Consider the following 22,004-nt stretch of genomic DNA (forward strand, 5'->3'; position numbering starts at 1 on the left):
CCTATGTTGTCTTCCAGGGTTTTTTATATTATATTTTGGGTTTCATATTAACCTTAATTCATCTTATTTTAATTTTTGTATATGGTGTAAGGAAGGGGTCTAGTTTCAATCTCCTGCCTATGGCTAGCCAGTTATCCCAGCACCATTTATTGAATAAAGTTTTTGTCAGGTTTGTTGAAGATCAGATAGTTGTAGGTGTGTGATCTTATTTCTGGGTTCTCTGTTCTGTTTTATTGGTCCATATATCTGTTTTTGTACCAGTACCAGGCTGTTTTGGTTGCTGTAGCCCTGTATTAGAGTTTGAAGTTAAATAGGGTGATGCCACTAGCTTTGTTATTTTTGTTTAGGATTGCCTTGGCTCTTGGGGCTCTATTTGGTTCCATATGAATTTTAAAATAGCTTTCTCTAGTTCTGTGAAGAATGTCCATATTAGTTTAATAGGAATAGCATTGAATTTATTAATTGCTTTGGGCAGTATGACCATTTTAATGATATTGATTCTTCCTATCCATGAACATGGATGTTTTTTCTTTTTTTTTTATTATTATACTTTAAGTTTTAGGGTACATGTGCACAATGTGCAGGTTAGTTACATATGTTTACATGTGCCATGCTGGTGTGCTGCACCCATTAAATCGCCATTTTAGCATTAGGTATATCTCCTAATGCTATCCCTCCCCCCTCCCCCCACCCCCCAACAGTCCCCAGAGTGTGATGTTCCCCTTCCTGTGTCCATGTGTTCTCATTGTTCAATTCCCATCTATGAGTGAGAACATGCGGTGTTTGGTTTTTTGTCCTTGCAATAGTTTACTGAGAATGATGATTTCCAATTTCATCCATGTCCCTACAAAGGACATGAACTCATCATTGTTTATGGCTGCATAGTACTCCATGATGTATATGTGCCACATTTTCTTAATCCAGTCTATCATTGTTGGACATTTGGGTTGGTTCCAAGTCTTTGCTATTGTGAATAGTGCCGCAATAAACATACGTGTGCATGTGTCTTTATAGCAGCATGATTTATAGTCCTTTGGGTATATACCCAGTAATGGGATGGCTGGGTCAAATGGTATTTCTAGCTCTAGATCCCTGAGGAATTGCCATGCTGACTTCCACAATGGTTGAACTAGTTTACAGTCCCACCAACAGTGTAAAAGTGTTCCTATTTCTCCACATCCTCTCCAGCACCTGTTGTTTCCTGACTTTTTAATGATCGCCATTCTAACTGGTGTGAGATGGTATCTCATTGTGGTTTTGACTTGCATTTCTCTGATGGCCAGTGATGATGAGCATTTTTTCATGTGTCTTTTGGCTGCATAAATGTCTTCTTTTGAGAAGTGTCTGTTCATATCCTTTGCCCACTTTTTGATGGGGTTGTTTTTTTTTTCTTGTAAATTTGTTTGAGTTCATTGTAGATTCTGGAAACTAGCCCTTTGTCAGTTGAGTAGGTTGCGAAAATTTTCTCCCATTTTGTAGGTTGCCTGTTCACTCTGATGGTAGTTTCTTTTGCTGTGCAGAAGCTCTTTAGTTTAATTAGATCCCATTTGTCAATTTTGGCTTTTGTTACCATTGCTTTTGATGTTTTAGACATGAAGTCCTTGCCCATGCCTATGTCCTGAATGGCAATGCCTAGGTTTTCTTCCAGGGTTTTTATGGTTTTCGGTCTAACATTTAAGTCTTTAATCCATCTTGAATTAATTTTTGTATAAGGTGTAAGGAAGGGATCCAGTTTCAGCTTTCTACATATGGCTATCCAGTTTTCCCAGCAACATTTATTAAACAGGGAATCCTTTCCCCATTGCTTGTTTTTCTCAGGTTTGTCAAAGATCAGATAGTTGTAGATATGCGGCGTTATTTCTGAGGGCTCTGTTGTGTTCCATTGATCTATATCTCTGTTTTGGTACCAGTAGAACATGGATGTTTTTTCATTTGTTTGTGTCTCCTGTGATTTCTTTAAACAGTGGTTTGTAGTTCTCCTCGTAGAAATCTTTTACCTCCCTAGTTAGCTATGTTCTTACATATTTTATTCTTTTTGTGGCATTTGTGAATGGGAGTTTGTTCCTGATTTGGCTCTCAGCTTGACTGTTGGTGTATAGAAATGCTAGGGATTTTTGCACATTGATTTTGTGTACTGAAACTGCTGAAGTTGTTCACCAGCTTAAGAAGCTTTTGTGCAGAGACTATGGAGTTTTCTAGATATAGGATCATGTCATCTGCAAACACAGATAATTTGACTTCCTCTCTTACTGTTTGGATGCCCTTTATTTATTTCTCTTGTTTGATTGCACTGGCCAGAACTTCCAATACTATCTTGAATAGAAGTGATGACAGAGGGCATCCTTGTCTTGTGCCAGTTTTCAAGAAGAATGTTTCCGGCTTTGGCCCATTCAGTTGCTGTTAATTGTGAGTTTGTTATATATGGCTGTTATTATTTTGAGGCATGTTCCTTCAGTACCAAGTTTATTGAGAGTTTTTAACATGAATGGATGCTGAATTTTATCAAAAGCCTTTTCTGCATCTATTGAGATAATCCTGTGGGTTTTGTCTTTATTTCTGCTTATGTGATGAATCACATTTATTGATTGGCATATATTGGACCAACCTTGCATCCTGGGAATGAAGCCTACTTGATCATGGTGAATAAGGCTTTTGATATGCTGCTGGATTCAGTTTGCAGGTTTTTTTTTGATTTTTGCATCAACGTTCATGAAGGATATTGGCCTAAAGTTTTCTTTATTTGTTGTATTGCTGCCGGGTTTTGGTATCAGGCTGTTGCTGGCCTCGTAGAATGAGTTAGAGAGGAGTCCCTCCTCCTCAATTTTTTGGAATTGTTTCAGTAGAAATGCTACCACTTCATCTTTGTACATCTGGTAGAATTCAGCTCTGAATCTGTCTGGTCCTGAGATATTTTTGGTTGGTAGGCTATGTATTACTCCTTTAATTTCAGAACTTGTTATTGGTCTTTTCAGATCTCTGGAACTTATTCACCTTATAACTGAAAGTTCGTACCCTTTGACCAACATCTCCTCATATCCCCTAACTCCCAACTTCTTGTAACCACCATTCTACTCTTTCTATGAGTTTGACTTTTTAAAATTCCATATATATGTGAGCACATGCATGTTTCCTTGGACCTATGGGTTTATCTATGCTTTTGCAAATGTCAGGACCTCCTTTTTCAAGGCTGAATAATATTCCATTTTATGTATGTATGTATGTATATACATGTGTATGTGTTCTACTAATTTACCTTTTCACCAACAATGTAAAGTGTTCCGTTTTTTTTATATCCTCATCAAAGCTTGTTATCTTTTGACTTTTTGATAATAATTATTCTAATAGGTGTGAGATAATATCATTTTTAAAAATATTTTATTTTAGTTTTAATTGACAAATCATAATTGCATATATTCATAGGATGCAATGTAATGCTTCTATGTGTGTATATAATACATTGTGGAATGATTAAATAAGAGTAATTCATTTTGATTTGCATTTCTTTGATAATTTATAATGTTTAGCACATTTTCATATCTTAGTAATCATTTGTATGTTTTCTTTAGAAAAATGTCTGCTCAGGTCCTTTAGTCATTTTTTAATTGGGTTATTTTGCTTTTTTTTTTGCTATTTATTTGTTTGAGTTTCTTAGATATTTTGGATATTAACTCCTTATCAGACATATGGTTTAGAAATATTGTCTCCCATTTCATGGGTTGCCCTTTCATTGTGTTGATTGTTTCCCTTGCTGCGCAGAAACATTTTAGTTTAATATGGTCCCACTTATTTGTTTTTGCTTTTGTTGTCTATGCTGTGGGGTCATATACAAAAAATAATTGCTAAGACCAATTTCATGAAACTTTGCCCAATGTTTTCTTCTAGGAGTTTTGTGGTGTCAGGTCTTATATTTAAATATTTAAACCATTTTGTGTTGATTTTTTTCTATGATGTAAGATAAGAATTCAATTTCATTTATTTGCATGTGGATATCCAATTTTCCTAACACCATTTATCAAGACTGTCCTTTGTGTATTATAGACAATTTTGTCAAAAATTAGTTGACTGTATACACAGGGTTTATTTCTTTGCTTTCTATTTTATTCCATCAGTCCGTGTCTGTGTTCACGACAGTAGCATACTGTTTTGATTACTATATTAATATAATTTGAAATCAGGAATTCAACAGGATATTCAAAGGATCAGACACCGTGATCAAGTGATATTTATCCCTAGGATGCTAGAATGGTTTAACATATGCAAGTCAATTAATGTGATACACCACTTTAAGAGAATGAAGAACAAAAATCATGATCATTTCAATAGCTACAAAAAAAAGCACTTAGTAAATTCAACATACTTTCATAATAAAAACTCCTCACAAATTAAGTATAGAAGGAATGTACTTCAATAAAATAAAGGCCAGCTATTGCAAGTCCGCAGCTAACATCATGCTAAATAGTGAAAAGATTGGGAACAATCTTTTTCCTCTAAGATTGGGAACAAGACAAGAATGCCCACTCTTGCCACTTCTCTCCAACATAGCACTGGAAGTCATAGCCAGAGCAACTAGGCAAGGAAAAAAACATCCAAATTGGAAAAGAAGTAAAATGATCTCTGTTCCATATGACCTTATCTTATATACAGAAAACCCTGAGACTACCAAAAATCTGTTAAAATTAATAAATGAATTCAGTAATGTTGCAAGATACAAAATCAACACACAAAAATCAGTTGTGTTTCCACATGCTAACAATGAGCTATCCAAAGAAATTAAGAAAATATTTTTATTTACAATAGCATCAAAAAGAATAAAATGCTTAGGAATAAATGTAACCGAAGTGGAGAAAAATATGTACACTAAAATCTGTAAAGGACTGACAAATAAAATTGAAGACACAAATGGCAACATATTCTATGTTCATGGGTCAGAAGGATGAATATTGTCAAATGTTTATGCCACTCAATACAATCTACAGATTCAATGCAATTTCTATCAAAATTCCAATAGCATCTTTCACAGAAATAGAAGAGACAATACTAAAATTTGTATGCAATTGCTAAAGACTCTAAATAGCTAATATAATCTTGAATATAAAACAATGCTAGAAACATCAAAATATTCTTAAAATATTTTTATGATAAGCATCACTTGGTTATAATATATTATTTTACATTTTGCTAAATTTGAATTGCTTTTATTCACTTAAGATGTTTGTGATAATGTTCCTGAAAGATACTAGAATTTTTTTTTCTTGTAATATCTTTGTATGGCTTTGGCAACAGGTTTATGCTCACCATATAACAAGTTTAGAAGAAGTTTTCTCTCCTTTTTGGTTAAGTAGATTGTGCAAGATTGGTATTATTCATCTCTTAAATATTTCATAAAATTCAAGAGAGAAATAATTTGAGCGTAAAGTTGTTTATTGGTATAAGACTTTATATTTCTAGTAGTAATTTCTCTTTTCCATCTTTTGGTTCATTATTTCTAGGGGTTTACCAATTTTACTTTCTTAGCACATAGCCAACTTTTTGCTTTATTGATTTTGTATGCTTCTTGTCTTCTTCTATTCCATTAATTTCCACTGTCATATTTACCATTTCCTTTATTTAACTTGCTATCTTCTTAAATTGGAAAATGTTATTATTGATTTTGAGCATTTCTTCTTTTGTAATATCAACAATTAAAGCTAATAACTTCCATTTTAGCATTTCATTAGCCATATCACAAATATTTGGATATGTTGCATTTTAGTTATTAATTTAGTTCAAAATATTTTCTAATTTCCCTTCTGACTTCTTTGACCTATCAGCAATTTAGAAAATGTAAATTAATTTTAAATTATTTCTGTATTTTTAAATATTTTATTATTACTGGTTTTAATGTAATTTTGAAATTTATTGAGACCAATTTTATGACCCAACATGTGGGCTATTTTTGTGAACATTTCATATATATTTGAAAATAATTTGTCTTCTATGTTGCATTTTATAACACAGGTATAACATTGCTATATAAACATTGCTATACAGCACCTGTATAACATTGCTATATAAATTATTATTACATTTATACAAATATATTATTTTATGTGTTCTGAGTACATTGTTCATTTCTCATTATAAAATCAATCCTTTTACCTCCAGTGAAACCTCTTTCTTTAATTTGTTTAATATTAATAAAGTCACCTTAGTTTTCTCCTTCATAAAGGTGGCATAATATGTTTTCAATCCCTTACATTCAGTCTACTTCTCATCTGTATGTTTAATTATATCACTTATAGACTGCCTTTAATCATAGTTTGTTTTCAAATAAATTCTAAAAATATCTGCTTTTAATATGAATGTTTTGTTCATAGACAGCTATCATTAATCATGTGTTTGGATTTAAGTCAGCTATTTTTTTCAGTGTGTTTTAAAACTAATTTAATCTTTATCTTTTCTTCTGTCCCTCATTCCTGCTTTTATTCAGATAAACCTAGTAAGTTTTAGTGTTTCATTTTAATGACTTTATTTTCTCTTTACCTATTTCTATCTTTATTATTTTTTCATGATTGCTGATATTACAATATGTTTCCTTGATGTATCAGTCTATATTGATAGCATAGTTTTCTACATTTACACATATATTTGCCATTCCCAGTGATCTTCATTTAGTTCCAATCATTCTGAATTTCCAACTGCTATAATTTTCCATAAGCTTCAAGAACCTCCTTTTGAATTTCATATAGTTTAGGTCTTCTGGGAATGAATTCTCTCAACTATTTTTCATCTGAAAATGTGTTCATTTCAACTCACTTTGGATGGATATTTTTACTGGATATAAAATTTTATGGCACATTTTTCTTTATTCAAAAATGTCATTACATTTTATTCTGGCCAAAATTATTTTTATAAGAATTCAGCCACAATTTATATCATACATCATTTACATAATATTGTTTTTATGAATACAATGTATGTTTTTTCTTTTACTATTTTTAAGATTTTTTTTTTATCTTTTATTTGCAGCAGTTTTTGCTATGATGTTACTAGGTATGGTTTAATTTGAATTTCTTCTGTTCATGTTTTCTCATCACATTTTGGAAAATGTTGATCCATTATTGCTTGAAAGATACAGAAAGTATCTCCCTTCAGAGAAGAGGGCAGGCATGATTACCAACCATTATAAAATATTCAGGTCACCTAAGCTTGGGATTTCTTTCCTGAAATACAACCCACTGTGTGTGCTGGTATCCACTTAGGACCATCTGCCTTACCCTATGGGACTCGGAGGCATGGGAAATGGATACAAATATGCTTATGCTGATGTTATTTCTTGTGTTTTGAGTAATAACATCATTTATTTGTGATCTACAAGTTTAATGTCTTCTACTAACATCCACTGAACTGACATAGGCTAGTTGCTTACAATTTGTGTAAAATCCCAGAGCCTTCACAGTTCTTGACACTACCGCACTGGAGAAGCCTCTGGTGCTAAAGTTAGCCTCTCAGTGATCCTCATAAGATGCCAAACCCTCTAGACAAGCCCATCTGCCAGTTGAGTATGACCAGTGACTTTAGTCAACACCACAAGACCAGAAGAATTGCCCAGCTGAGCAGCGCCCATCAAGAAATATTGAAATAGTCATTGGTTTAAGCCAGTGTATTTTGAGATACTTGGTGACACAGAAATAAATAACTAAAACAATTTGTTACAAACTCTTCAGTTGAACTTTTATAGTACTCACACAAAAAGTAATATGCCAGTAATAAACAAACATAACGACAAAACTCTTAGACATTTTTAGGTTCTTTTTCTTAAAACATCCCAATTTTAATAAATTGTTCTTTCTATAAGGATAAAAATTAGCTATGATATCATATTCTTTTAAGGAGATCAATAAATAAGCGAGACTATCCCATAGGATAGGATCATAAGGAGTGGAAAGAAGATGTAACAAGAAATTATTATATTATCACATATGAATATCTAAGACAACTCCATTTTTGTTAATTATATATTCTTTTTATTCATCCAACAGATATTAGTAAGAATAATAGTTTTCCTTCAAATAGAGAGATACTAGATGAGAAAGAGAGATGTGTTGTTAATTTTCAATGTTAACTTTTCTAGGTTAAGGGATACCCAGATAATTGGTAAAGCATTATTTCTAGGTGTGTCTGTGAGAATGTTTCTGGAAGACATTGGCATTTGCATTAGTGGACTGAGTAAGAACTACCCTCACCAGATGTGAGGAGGCAACATCAAATAGGTTGAGACCTGGATAAATCAAAAAGGCAAAGGAAAGGAGAATTTGCTGTTTTGTCTTCTCCTTCAAGCTGGGACCCTTGTCTTCTCCTGCCCTTGTTTCTCAGAACTCCAGGCTCTCTGGCCATTGGACTTTGGAACTTACACCAGTGGCCCCCGAGTTTTCAGACTTTTGACCTCAGATTGAGTGTTACACCATTGACTTCCCAAGGACTTCAGACTTGCACTGAGCTATGCTGTCAGCATCCCAGGATCTCCAGCTTGCAGACAGTCTGTTGTGTGATAGCTTAGCCTCCATAATTGTGTGAATCAATTACCCTAAAAAATCCCGTCTTATCTATCTGTCTGTCTATCTGTCTATCTATGTATCTATCTATCTATCTATTTATCATCTATCTATCTATCATCTATCTAATCTATCTCCTATTGGTTCTGTCTCTCTGGAGAATCCTGACTAATACAGAAGCCTTAGGAGAAGTTATATTTTCATTGTCACATCTCTTTAAGAACTAGCCACTGTCACTAAAGCACCAAGCATGAGAGCTTCCTAGGAAGTCAATATAGAATAATATGAATTTGTATAAAATTATTTATGTCTGAATCTAATAACTTTAGAGCAGAAAATTTGCCTCTTTTATACATTAGTCATAAATTTAATGAAATAATTTATATTTGCATTTCAAAACCATAAAGGTTCTTATGGATATCATTTAAATGAACAGTTTAGCAAACTTTCTAAATGTCTATAATGCCTATTCTAGGCATCATTTGACAATATCAAATAATGAATAATATGTGGAGTATATATTCAAGGAATTCATAGTCAACCAAGTCATATGACATGATATAAAATTTTAGTAATATAAAGGTATCATTAAGTAATTTATTTTTGTGTTTCTTTTCAGAACAAAAAAGGATTAAGTTGATTTGTAAAGATAAAGGTGAAAAACTTGGGGAGAACAAAAAATAAAGATCAGAATAATATAGAGTCATAAAAACATAGGTTATGGAAGCTCAAAAGAAGAAGGTATGTTCTCTCACTTGAAAAACATTTTATTATATTAGGGGATGATTAAAAAGAAGTTATATTTATATTCAGAGAAATTTGGAACCAGAAAAGAACATTCTGGACAAGGAACTACAATCGAAATACATTTGCCAAAGTACAGAAACAAGGAAGCAAAAGGCCTAAAAATGGAAAATCTGATTGACACAAAGAAAGTATAAAAAAAAGATCGGTAAGATTTCAGTATCTGGTTTATTATTGTCTTAGTCATTTTCAGTATGAAGTAACTAAAGTGCACTCCATTATCATAAGCAAAGGGGGAATTTGTTATCAATTTGCAGGTGTACCTCACAAACCATGGGCTCTGCTCGTCAATGTTTTAATCTCTCATCTCCAGCATAAGAGTATGACCAGTGTCTTTCCATCTCAATGTCATATTCCATAAGGAGGAAGTTTTATAGTTTCAACTTGGGTGAGTGTTCTATGCCTAGGTTCATTTCTATGGGAGAATTTCTCTGAGATGATGGTGGAGCTGGGCTGACACTTCAAAAAAAATCTACAAATGTATTTCGTTGATAGTGGGAGTACAAAATGTTTTAGGACAGAGCAATCACACAGCCAGGGCTATGCTTGGAGAACATACATCCAACCTCAGTATGATTGGAGGGAGGGACAATCGGAAGTAGAAGCAGTCCTTTGGGAAACTCTCAGAATTGTTTAGGAGAAAGCAGATCCATTAGAACAGCAAGAATAGAAAAGCAGAAGACTGGTAAGATGCCAGGTAGTGTAGGATAAAAATAAGAGAGGACTAAGGACTATGTATGGATTATTTTGTTTAATTTTCACAATAACTTCCATGAGAAATTTTCCAAATGAGGTGTAGAAACTAAGCTATTTGAGTAGAAAATGAAGGAGCCGGCGTACAAATCCAGATTTGTCTGATTCCGTTACTTCATATTACTTCATCATTTGGAAGTTAAAAAAGACAAAAGTGAAAAATACATATTATACATCAAAGATGTAATTACATTTTAAAATCCTCCATAATTTATACTAATTTGAATTACCCATTATTTATCTTTAGATGTGGAAAGAGAAAGAAGGGAAACTAAAAAAAAAATTTGGTGACTTACATAAGCTAAGCATTTCATTGCTGTTTCCATGTACAACAATCCATTTCATAAGCATAACATTCTTTGAAGCAGATAATTTTATGTCCAATGTAGAGTTGAATAAATGGTTAGGTGGCTGAAAATGATTATCATCAAGATCTAGTTCCATTTTACTTATACAATGCTCTCATATTCCTCTTTAAAAAACATCCGATTTTGTTTTGTATTTGATATCAATTCTAAAAAATTATTCTGCCTGTTAGCAAATATAGAAGTTGTGTCTGGTTGTCCAAAGTCTTTATTAATACATGTTTACATAGAATAATTTAAAATATTTTAAAAATTTTAATAATCCTTGAAATACTTTTACAAAAAATGTTGTGTAATAAATCCCTCAGTTTGTGTATCAAAAGGTCTTAAGAGGATAATTATTACATGTCACTTAAATTCCTTTAATTATAAGTTAAATCTGTTTTTTCTTCTTTTCCTGTCCAGCAATGTGGCCTGTAAGAAAAATATTTTCTATTTCATAGAAAAATTTAAAGGTAATTGAGCTTGAAGTCAAAATTTATGAGCTACAATGAGTTGTCACATATTCTTCCCAACTTTCATTAATAAACTATATGAAAGATTCCTAGGCTAGGGACTAAAAGTTTAATGTGGCATCTCACTTTTGCTGTTAATGAAACATGTGACATAGAGTACTTTCTCAAGTCTCCTGTCTTCCCTTATATATAAGATGGAGATCTATTCAGCCGCTAAGCTACATTCTAAGCCTCAATGTTACATGACTTAATAATTATATGATTTCAAGTTGCCTTGTAGATTACATTTTATGTTAAAAATTTCTGGATCATGTACTCTATGTAAAACACTATGTAAAGTGATATTGAGGTCTGTGGTAGATGGAATAATAGCCCACAAATGACCCACCATAATTCCCTGAACTTATGATAAGAGGGGATTAAGGTTGCAGATGAAATTAAGATTGCTAATCAGTTGACTTTGAGATCATAAGGGTCATCTGGATGATCCAGGTGAGCTCAATCTAATCACAAGGGCCTGATAAATGAAAGAACAGGCAGACCCATGAGAATCAGAGTGACACAATGTCAGAAAGTTTCAAATGGCCATTGCTGTCTTCGAGGATGGAAGGGGGCCACAAGGCAAGGAACTAGGCAGCCTCTAGAAGTTAGAAAAGGCAAGGAAGAGGATTCTCCCCTACAGCCTTCAGAAGGAATATAATCCTGACAATCCTTTATTTCAGCCCAGTGGAACCCATTTCTGACTTCTGACCCCAAGAAATATAAGATATTTGTGTTTTTAAGCCACGAAATTTATGGCAATTTGTTATACCACCAGTAAGAAATTAATACATGGCACAAATGTTAAAAAATAAAACACACAATATTTGCCTTCAAAGAGTTTACATTTGGCATAGGAAATAAGCTGGGTGTACATGGAGTTTCTGCACAGTAGAATATGACAAAGGTATAAAAGGAAATGATCTAACATTTGCTGAACTCAGTCTATTATCTAGTAAATTCAATGACAAAGGGCACAATAAATGCATTAATTCACCATGGTGCTAGGCTCAAGCATATAGTAAAGATCAAAATTCAACACCACTCTGCTCCCATGGGACTTATAATCTCAAGCAGATAAACAAATATTACTTTTAAAAAAATCACACAAATAAAATATAAACTTGCGAATATAATAGCTAATAAGAAAGAAAAACACATGTTTTCCTCAGCACATTTAATGGTAGAATTTGGAATAGACAGGAAGCTCACAGAAAACCTTCCTAAAACTGTCATCATTGAGTTAAGGTCTGAAGGATGAGTAAGGACTTTTTAGTCAAAGAAGGGAGATAAAATCATTTCACGCATATAGGTAGGAGGAGAGATGGTCATCAAAGGTACTAAAAGAGTGTTTACTGTGACTAGAGATGAGAGAAAGGGGTAAGCTGGCTATGAAAAGAAGCCGAATACATAGAGATTTGGGTCTGATCATTTGGGGCCACTTTAAGAAATTTTGCATTATTGTAAAACCAGTAGAAAAACATTGAATAGTTTTAAATAAAGCAATGAATAATCAGATTTGCATGACAGCAAGAGGACTTTGTCTAAATGGTACAGCTGTGTGGATAAACACACACAGGCCTGTTATAAGCATGCTAAAAAAAAAAAAAAAGATAATGGTAGTCTGCACTTCACTGAGTGCATATATATATGGAAAGAAGTCAGGAGACTTTTGTGATATTGAATTGACTTGATATGAAGTAAGGAAGAAAGAAAGCAGAGTGATCGGTACAGAATGCTGATAAAATCAATACATCAACAATTAAAAAGAACTAACTCCAATTTAATGCTTACAAGTTGCCAAGTACTTCCTTAGCACCTTATATGGATTAGTTTATTTAATACTCACAGCAACCTTAAAAGATGGGAATACTAATATTCTCACAATTTTGCATGTAAGGATACGGAGGAGCAGAGAGGTGAAGCAAGTTCCCAAGGTCACACAGCTAGTACGTGTAGCATCAAGCATTTGCACTCTGAAAGTCCCTCCTTTTTACTACAGCTATGAAAATTATGCTTGATTTAATATCAAGGAGGTCATTAGGGACTCAGGTGAGAGCTGTTTCCGTAGAACAGTGCAGATAGAAACCATAAAATATAGATTGAACAGTGAGTGGCTATTGACTTTCATTTTCTCAGAAAAGTAGGTGGTAGGAAAATTGCTGTGAGAGGGAGACTGCTTGGGTTGTTTTAATAAATGAATTGATAAAAGGAAGTTTCAGTTCTGGCAGAACAGGAAGTATGTATACCTGACCAAAGCTCATTTCTTCTGCATCAGGCCAAATCCAGAGGCAATACGGCTACCTGTTGTGAGGTAGCCCCTTATGTCACCAGAATTCCTTATTTCTCACTAAAGAAAACAAGGGCCTTCGAAGTCAACAAGAGTAGATGAGCTCAACTTACACCAGAAGAAGCACTCTTTTTGTAGTTCCTGAAGCCATTCACAATTTGCAGTGTATTTATGAGCAAGCCATTCAGACTGGGAGAATTTCATATCTGTATACAGTAGTCTCGTTAAGAAAAGAGACACTTCACTCTGCGCTAGAGAATACAACTATTTAGGCTAGCATTCATTGGCCACTAGTCCCCAAATTTTTGTCTTCATATTAGAGACCAAAAAGTCCACAAATACACATACAGGGTGCTGTGGAAGAACTGAGGAATTAGAGATCAAATATACATAAATTTTCTAAATGCAGAAAACCAAATAATTGTAACTAAAAAGTGGTTTTGATTTCCAGTTTCAGTTAACACTTTCTCTTTCTAATACGTGACTTTAATATTCCAACAGTAATAGTCACTTAGTCATATAGTGTGTAAGGTTAAAGATGTCTGCCCTTACAAATGTAAGTGAAAAAAAAATTAGCTAAACTTCCTTTTAGAGATTAGTTATCCCAATAGCCAATGGCCAACACTAGATATTACTCAAAATGGACGTATGTGAATTTCTCTCACATTAATCCCGAGTATTAAGTCTATGACATTTTTAAATAGCTTCCATTTTATTTCATCCCATAACAAATTAGATCTAACATATTTTGAAAATAAGAAAATAATTGTAAACTTTACGTAATGTTTCTCTAATGCTGTATATGAATTCCTTCTGAACGCAAGTGAAATCAAACCACTTTTGCAGACAAGCCTATTAAAGTTTATCATCAACTAGCAGTTGAGCTAAAAGGAATAGGATGCAAATAAGTCTGACCATGATTTACAACTCACCCATTAGTTTCTCAACAGGGTAAACTGAACTTCTATATGCCTAGCTAGCTTGAAGTCACTTGCCTTGGGCTAGCAATTAACCATTTGCCAAGGCCTGAGTGTTTAATACGAATGAAACATGTCATAAGATTGATGAAAACCATAAATAATAGGAATAATTTTACTAAGAAAAAAGCTCACAAACTTTACTTTCCCACACCTGCCTACCCACCTGTACTGCCTTCTGCATCACTGAAGACAATTTTCTAATTGTGTCTTTGAAATATAATGCATCCAATAAATGGAGTTTTAACAGCAGGAACTAAGGAGATGAAGAATAGAAGCCTATAAAGCCTTTTACATTCCCTGTTTCATTGTTAAAGGATTGGCTTCACTTTCTTTAAAAATTTATATCAGCTACACAAAAATTAGGGTGAAGGCATAATGATATTCTAAAATGACATTGGCATCCATAGCACACAATTCTAAATATTTCCATGAGTTGAGTATTGTAAAGATGAGATTATGTTTGCATTTAAACTCTTCCCTGATTTTGCAAGGTAATGTTATAGAATACCAGGGTTTTATATCAAAGTTGCCGGCATCAGATACCTGAAGGAAGTGATTGCTATTATTGTAAAAGGTAGATAAAATTTGTTTTACTTTTGTGCTGTTCATCTAAAGAATTGCACAATATATTGAAAAACCAGATTCTTGAGAAAGTTTTAAATCGATCTCTTGGTTGTTAGGCTAAAAAACAATTTCTAATCGTGAAGAGAAGTTACTGTAATGTACTTTGGACTCAGTATGTACAATTCTCCCTCTACCGCCAGGACTTATTTGCATTCAGGCTTTGCTCTAGAAGAAATAAGAAGACATTTTCTTTTAGTATAATGAACACAGCTGTTTAGTTCTTTCACCAGTTAACATTTTCAAGTTTAGTCTAGCCAGGTTTTGAGGGGCTGTCGTCTTGTTTACATGACTGGCTAATCTAGACAAGAGTTTAAGGGTAACTATCCCTAGGAGGTACTGAGAGCCAGCAGCTGGATGGACAGAGGTGAAAATAAGGGAAGAAAATTCATCTACATACCCAGCAGGTATCAGTCATTTATATATTCATCTGTTTTCAGTTCTCAACTTGATAAGAGTGTGTCCATTTCATGGTGCCATGCAGAGAAAATGAAGTGTGTAAGGTCATTCAATAAAGATTAAATTAAAAACATATTCCTATTGCACCCTCAGGGTCCATTAGCCTTGATGAGTGTACAAATACGTTCTTTGTGTTATGTGCTCCATCCTGAAAGAGATTGTGTGCTTCGCTCATTATAAATGTGCACCTGAAAAGATTGAACATTATCCCCTCTTTTTTAACTGACCTGTGGCCACTGCTGGGTTCATTAGTGCAGAACATCTTTTCCACTGGCTGAGTCTGCCCTATTGTTTGCCTTGGCCAGGGTCAAGTCAAGGGCACCCAGCCTAGATTGGACTCATTTGTCACAGGATCTAGCAACAAAGCTGATTTCAGCAGAGATGGGGTGAATTTCATGGGGCTGAAACACAACCTTTGACACCAAGTGCCCAGGGCTGCTCAGAGTTGCACAGATGGCCTGCCACCCTTAGGCATCCAGGAACAAAGAATTGGTGAATTATAACAAAAATAAAGTTTCCACAGTCAGCGTATATTTTAAGTGTTTAAATTATTTGCAGGGATTTTTGACAGTCTAAAATTGCATCTTGAGCACTTGTGATAATCGCTGTGCTTTTTAGACTATGAAGGAAAAAAACAATTCAGTTGGGGGCTTATTGCTTAACTGGTGTAACGGTGTAAAGTGTAGCAATTTAGTGTGGAGTGCAGGTTTTCCATGGTCAGCAGGAGCCGGCATGAGCAATGGGTCGTGCTGAGGTAGCATGTGGAAAATGACTTTAATACACTATATAGAATGGCTTATTGCCTTGGTCAATAGGCTGCAGTGAAGATGGTGTATTCAGCCACTTGGGAAGGTTAAACCTGTCAGGGAACACTGTGACTGATATGCAGGGGCTGCTTATGAGGTCTCTAATGGAAAAACCTGACAAGCAAAGTTATAAAGGTTACACTTGACACATACTTCAGCATTATGCCTTATATTAATCCATTTTTTTAAAGGTAGGGTACTTTATATTTGTTAGAAATTGATGCCACAATAGTATTAACACTCCAGAGGAAACATTTAAACTTTGCAGTAAAGTAAGGAACATTATAGGATGAGATCACTGCCTGGGTAAGGACACTTGTCTAATATGCTAGCATCATATTTCTCTTTCTCACAGTAAATAATCTGCTACATTAGTGCCTTATTATTATCTTTCAGGATTCATAATTTTTAAAAACCTGTTCATGATATTTTCCTTTTCTGTTTGAGGGAATATATATTATAATCGCATTATAATATATCCTGAGAGAAGGTTAAGAGAACATTGAATTTATGTTTAGGATGTTTCATCCCCTTCTCATTGGAAAAGAAAAACTACAGAGTAAAATCCTACTTTTGCACTGAAATTTGGTGCTGTGGTCTAGTTCGATATAAGTGGGTGACGTGGAGTTTTCAAAATGATTTCCCAAGGATATTATTCCTATGTTAGTACGGTCATTGGATATTATAAATGTTCTTGATCAATTAAATATATATTGGTAAAAGTGAATATAATTAGGCACATAATTTTAATTTTATAAAGAATGGAAAGTAAGTGACAGTTCAAATACTTATGAAAGTGTGGGTACTATCTGCAACTACTCAATGTTTTGTGGGGATTTTGGGGCAATAAATCAGGCATTTGATTATCCCTAATTCCAAACAAAAAGCAAACAGATTGATAAAGAGTAGACCATTTTATTGTGAAGCCACTAAATATACTAACATACTTTATTATTAAAATTATAAAAAATCCAAGAATTATAATATATGATAGAATATATAAAAGAGTGTTAACATTAGATAGAATATTTTACATTGTTTCCTCTTTTTTCTCTTAATTCAATGAGAATCTTAGAAATTGTTTTTGCTTATAAGTTTTAGAAGAGTCATTTGTTTGTAAGAAGTGTTGGATTGACAATTCTGGATAGTGAGGTCCTTTATATTATTATATTTCCTTATATAAAATAGCCCAAAAAATGATTTATATATTTTAGTAAAAGAAGGTACTTTTATCTGAGACAAAACTATGATTGAGTATTAGACGTCTAGCCTTTTTTTTTGACACCTAGACATAGGATGATAAGAAGAACTTATAGTAAAAATGTAACTCCATAAAATGGCAATTTCAAATATTGAAAGTAATAAAAAAAATTGACTAAAGGTTGAAGGTAAATCATTCCTGACTATCCCGTTCTTGTGAACATTTCGTTGTTAAAATCATACGAAAAGACATAAATAGTAGCCAGTAAAACACTACATCTTGCCTGAGCTTAAAAATATTATATGTGCTTGTAGAATTGTACTACAAATAAATTTTAGTTGTAATAGTATTAATGTTCTTGTGAATGTATGTACATACACGTGTATATACATAAATATACATGTTGTATATTTATTATGGTGTGAATGTATGTATATAAATATACACTTTCATAGTTAGATATAGTTAAGTTTGAAGTCTGGTGCTTCAAATAGTGCAGAACTGTATTTACCTTACACTGCAGATTGGTTAGATTATAATCCGATTTTCAAAAGATATTTAGAGAAAAAGAATTCTAAATTTTTTTCTCTTTGTTATGAAGACATGTACACATTGTTTTTATATTTTTTCTTTGTGAAGATGTAGGTATACTTTTGTTCTGAAATGTTATCCCAGTCAAAGTTGGATAAAGAAAAATTTACATGGGATATTTGTATTTTATATGTTTTTTATAATTAATTATATTAGCAGTGCATGAAAGTTACTAAAACTAAAAATTTTGAGACTCTATGTGCCAAAGTTATATACAGTTTTATAAATAACTATGCATGTATTTTATAAATTCTCTGTATTTTAAAAAATATTTCTACTTGCATATTTGAAGTTATTCTTGTGTTCTTGATATGGATATTATATGCATATACATATGCTTATAAATATTAATTTATTTCTTTATATTTCTCTTCTCACTCAAAATGTAAATATATATACTAAAAAATTTCAAAGATTTCTGTATCGAGAATTAGGAAGAGCTTCTATTAAAGGAGAAAAGAAGGAATCCGCTCCATAAAAAATAATGTCAAAGTATGTAAGAATAATGATTATTATTGCATAAAACAAGGCAAACTAGGCACAAAACTGTCTTTCAGTAGCATTGCAACTCTAACCAGAAAACACTCTCCATGAGTAGCTGACTTCAAAGTACTTCCTACCATGTTCTTTAACAAAAGCTAGAACTAGATTTCACTGCATTATATGTCAGGCAAAATATTCTCCCAAAAGCGAATTGAATTAAGTCGGTAAACATTGAATACCCTGTATATGCCAGATTCTATGCTAGACATTTAAAAATATTCAAATATGTAAGATGTAAGATGAGTTTCTCACCCTTTAGTCATTCCAGCTGAACATCCTATTGTATAATAAAGAATTTTTATTCACACTTCCTTTACACAACTAACCTACTCTGAGAAAAAAAAATATTAAAATCTTCCAAAGTGACAGCCACTTTGAAAATTCTCAAACAACTGTGGAAGTCAATCAAACCACTGAATGGTAATTGTTAAGTGAAATTATGTGAGTAAAATTGTTAAATTGAGGTAATTGATATTTAATACTATAGTTCAAACCGTATGTGAGACTGAAAAACCTTTCATGTCTCAATATTAGACAGTTTTACTGTTTTAATTTTTATTGAATTGATCACTTGTTTGCGCTTAGTATCTTGTATGATTATTTTTCCCAAACAAAAATTGAGTATTAGAATAACATAGCAAGCATAGGTAGAATATGTTATCATGGTCTGTGGTCACTTTATACCACCCAGTCTTCCAACTAAATGGAAACTCCAGGCTATGTGGTTAACAATAAGAAATAATTGGTTCTGCCAGTTCACTTCTCAGTGAACAAAATGGGTAAAAGGAAAAGACCATCAATTGCTATTAACCAGCAGTTTCAACAGAGGCCTCAAACTGAGTGGATAAAGAAATCAAATAACTTTTTCAGTCCTCAGAGTCATCATTAAAGTTTTCGAGGCTCACAGAAAGCGAAGTCTGTGCATCTTATGTTGCCTTTGCCTTTCTTACAGATTATCATAAAATTTTATTCCCAGAAGTTATCCTGAACACTAAATTTTCTTAAGAATGATTTTTGGTAAGTCAGGATTATGTGATTAAGGTTTCACAATGTCTCAACTGGAATTAATTTCTAGAAGACACTATCCCATATCCCCTGATTCAGCATTTCATTCTTGATGGTTTCACAATAATGTTACCCTACAGGCAATTTTACCAGCCAATTTTCACTCTATTTTTAGATTATTATTATGATAATATGTGTGATACGTCTGAGAAAGGGAAGCAAAATAGTGCTTTTGAAAAATACAATATTAATATTTATAAAGGTTAGTTTTATGAAATCTAAATTTAGCTAATTTTCCTGCAGAGTATGAAAGAGCACCCCTTAGGCACAATTTGTTCATGTTTGCTCATTCATCTAATATCTTAAACATCATTTCATAAATGAGACTGTGCATTTTCATAAATAATTCCTAATAGAAGTATGAAAACAAAGCGAATATTGTATTCTTGAAAAGAAATTGTATTGGTGTCCGATTGCTCAAAAACAAATATTGTGGAGGTTTTTTCTTAAACTGAGTATGAAGAGTAATAAATTTTGCATAAACTTACTAAGCTACACATCTCATGCAGAGGAAAAGAGCAAGTATATCATTTTTCTTTATAAACCACTTGAAATAAGTAAGACTGGTAAGTACATGAACTCTGAATAGCTAAGACCTTTTTTCTCAGCAAATGTGTGACACTTTTGAAGTCAGCAGATGTGCTATCTGTAGAAATATAGAACATAAGTATCAATCATCCAAAGTTAAATAAAAATGTTCATTTGCAATTGAAAGGCTTTTATTAAGTATATGCACACTAGACTGGAGGTACTATTTTGTTTATGTGAAGCCAGTGTTTTCTGATAAAGATTTTGAGACTTGAGATGGGTTGGGAACAATGTATGTGAAAAGAGATTACAGTCACTATATTTAAATTAATCCATAATATTTTGAAGTCAAATAAAAATCCATTTTTATGTCTTGCTTATAATTGAGTCAGGTCACAACCTCTTTGGAAATTACATAATATATGTTATTTATGCCACAAAACCTTTTTGATCTTTGGTTGACTTGATGTTTTGACCTTGCCTCAGAACACAAAGCATTTGTGTTAACTGATGGAGAGGTCACTGAGCTTACAGCATAGTTTTGGTGTTTTATTTTAACAGTTCAATAATAAGGTGAAGGGGAACACTCCTGAGAGTGACCATAATAGCTTTATTGCTTTTCTGTTATTAAAACCTCTTAAGATAATTGTTTTCAAAATTATAGTAGGATCTTTTTAGAATTTCTAGATTGAACATCAATTTGTGCTGGTCATGATTCCATTTCTGCTGCTTCACATTGTGTTAATTTTCATTAAGTTCATTATATTTGAAATCTCTCAGAAGGTTAATTTAAAATGCATTGCCTGACTAGATACATACTGCATATTTTTACACCTAAAGATAACAAGATCTAACTTATGGTTCTATTCCTCAGAATAACTATATTAAATGTTTTAATGATGCTCATAGTTTGATGTTATTTTTGTGTATTTAAATATATTGTATTTTATATGTAAATATATATTTAAATATATATTACTGGTAATTTCATAATAATACATTAAATCAGGCATTTAATATTAAAGCTTAATTTATGTATTGAATAGGCTTAGATAAACTTCAGAAGAAAACATCAATATGCTTTTCTAGAACATATCATGTCTACAGAAAACATCTAAATGTTTGATTTCTAAAACAGTAGTCTGTAAACTAGATTAGTGTTCCCTAAAGCCATTCAGGGTCTAAGTAAATTTAAACATTATTTTTTTTCTAAATATTGCCCTGTAAGTGACAATTATTTATGATCATTTTGCTTACAGGTGTTTGTCCAGTCAGGTCTAGTCAAGGTTTATAAACATTGAGATTCATGATGATAGCCTTTGGAAAGCTATTTCATCTAGGCCCTGTTTTCTCCCTCAGTTTTGAGCTTTTTCTTTTACATTCTCAAATGTAAAAGTAGTTATGGTTGTTCAACATTCTCAAATGTAAAAGAAAAAGCTCAAAACTGAGGGAGAAAACAGCTTATTAAGGAACTTGGAACATAAAATTTATTCATATTTAATTAGCCAGTTTTTCATTATTAGTCATTATATCTTAAAGAATTTTGTTTATGTAAATCATAGTAAACAATTTTCCATTGTATGATTTATTTAAAGAGAGTTTTCTTATAGACAAGTTCTCTACTCAACAAATTTGCCTTAAATATTTTCTAACAATTTACCAAAATAAAGAAAACAAATGAACTAATTTTATTATTTTTATTTTTTATTATGAAATTAATTGATGTATAGGCCACTTAAAAATACACTTAAGTGTACTGTTTGATGAAGTTTGACAAATGTATATATCAATGTGCAACCACCACCACAATCAAGATATGAGACTTTTTATCACCTCAAAGAGTATCCTGGTTACTCTATCAATCTCCCCAACTCATGGAGTTAGGCAACCACTGATCTGATTTCTGTTCTGTAGAGTAGTTATGGTTGTTCAATAATTCCATATAAACAAAATCATGCAGTTTGTTTTTA

Source organism: Pongo pygmaeus, chromosome 4 (assembly GCF_028885625.2).
Source record: "Pongo pygmaeus isolate AG05252 chromosome 4, NHGRI_mPonPyg2-v2.0_pri, whole genome shotgun sequence".
Lineage (NCBI taxonomy): Eukaryota > Metazoa > Chordata > Mammalia > Primates > Hominidae > Pongo > Pongo pygmaeus.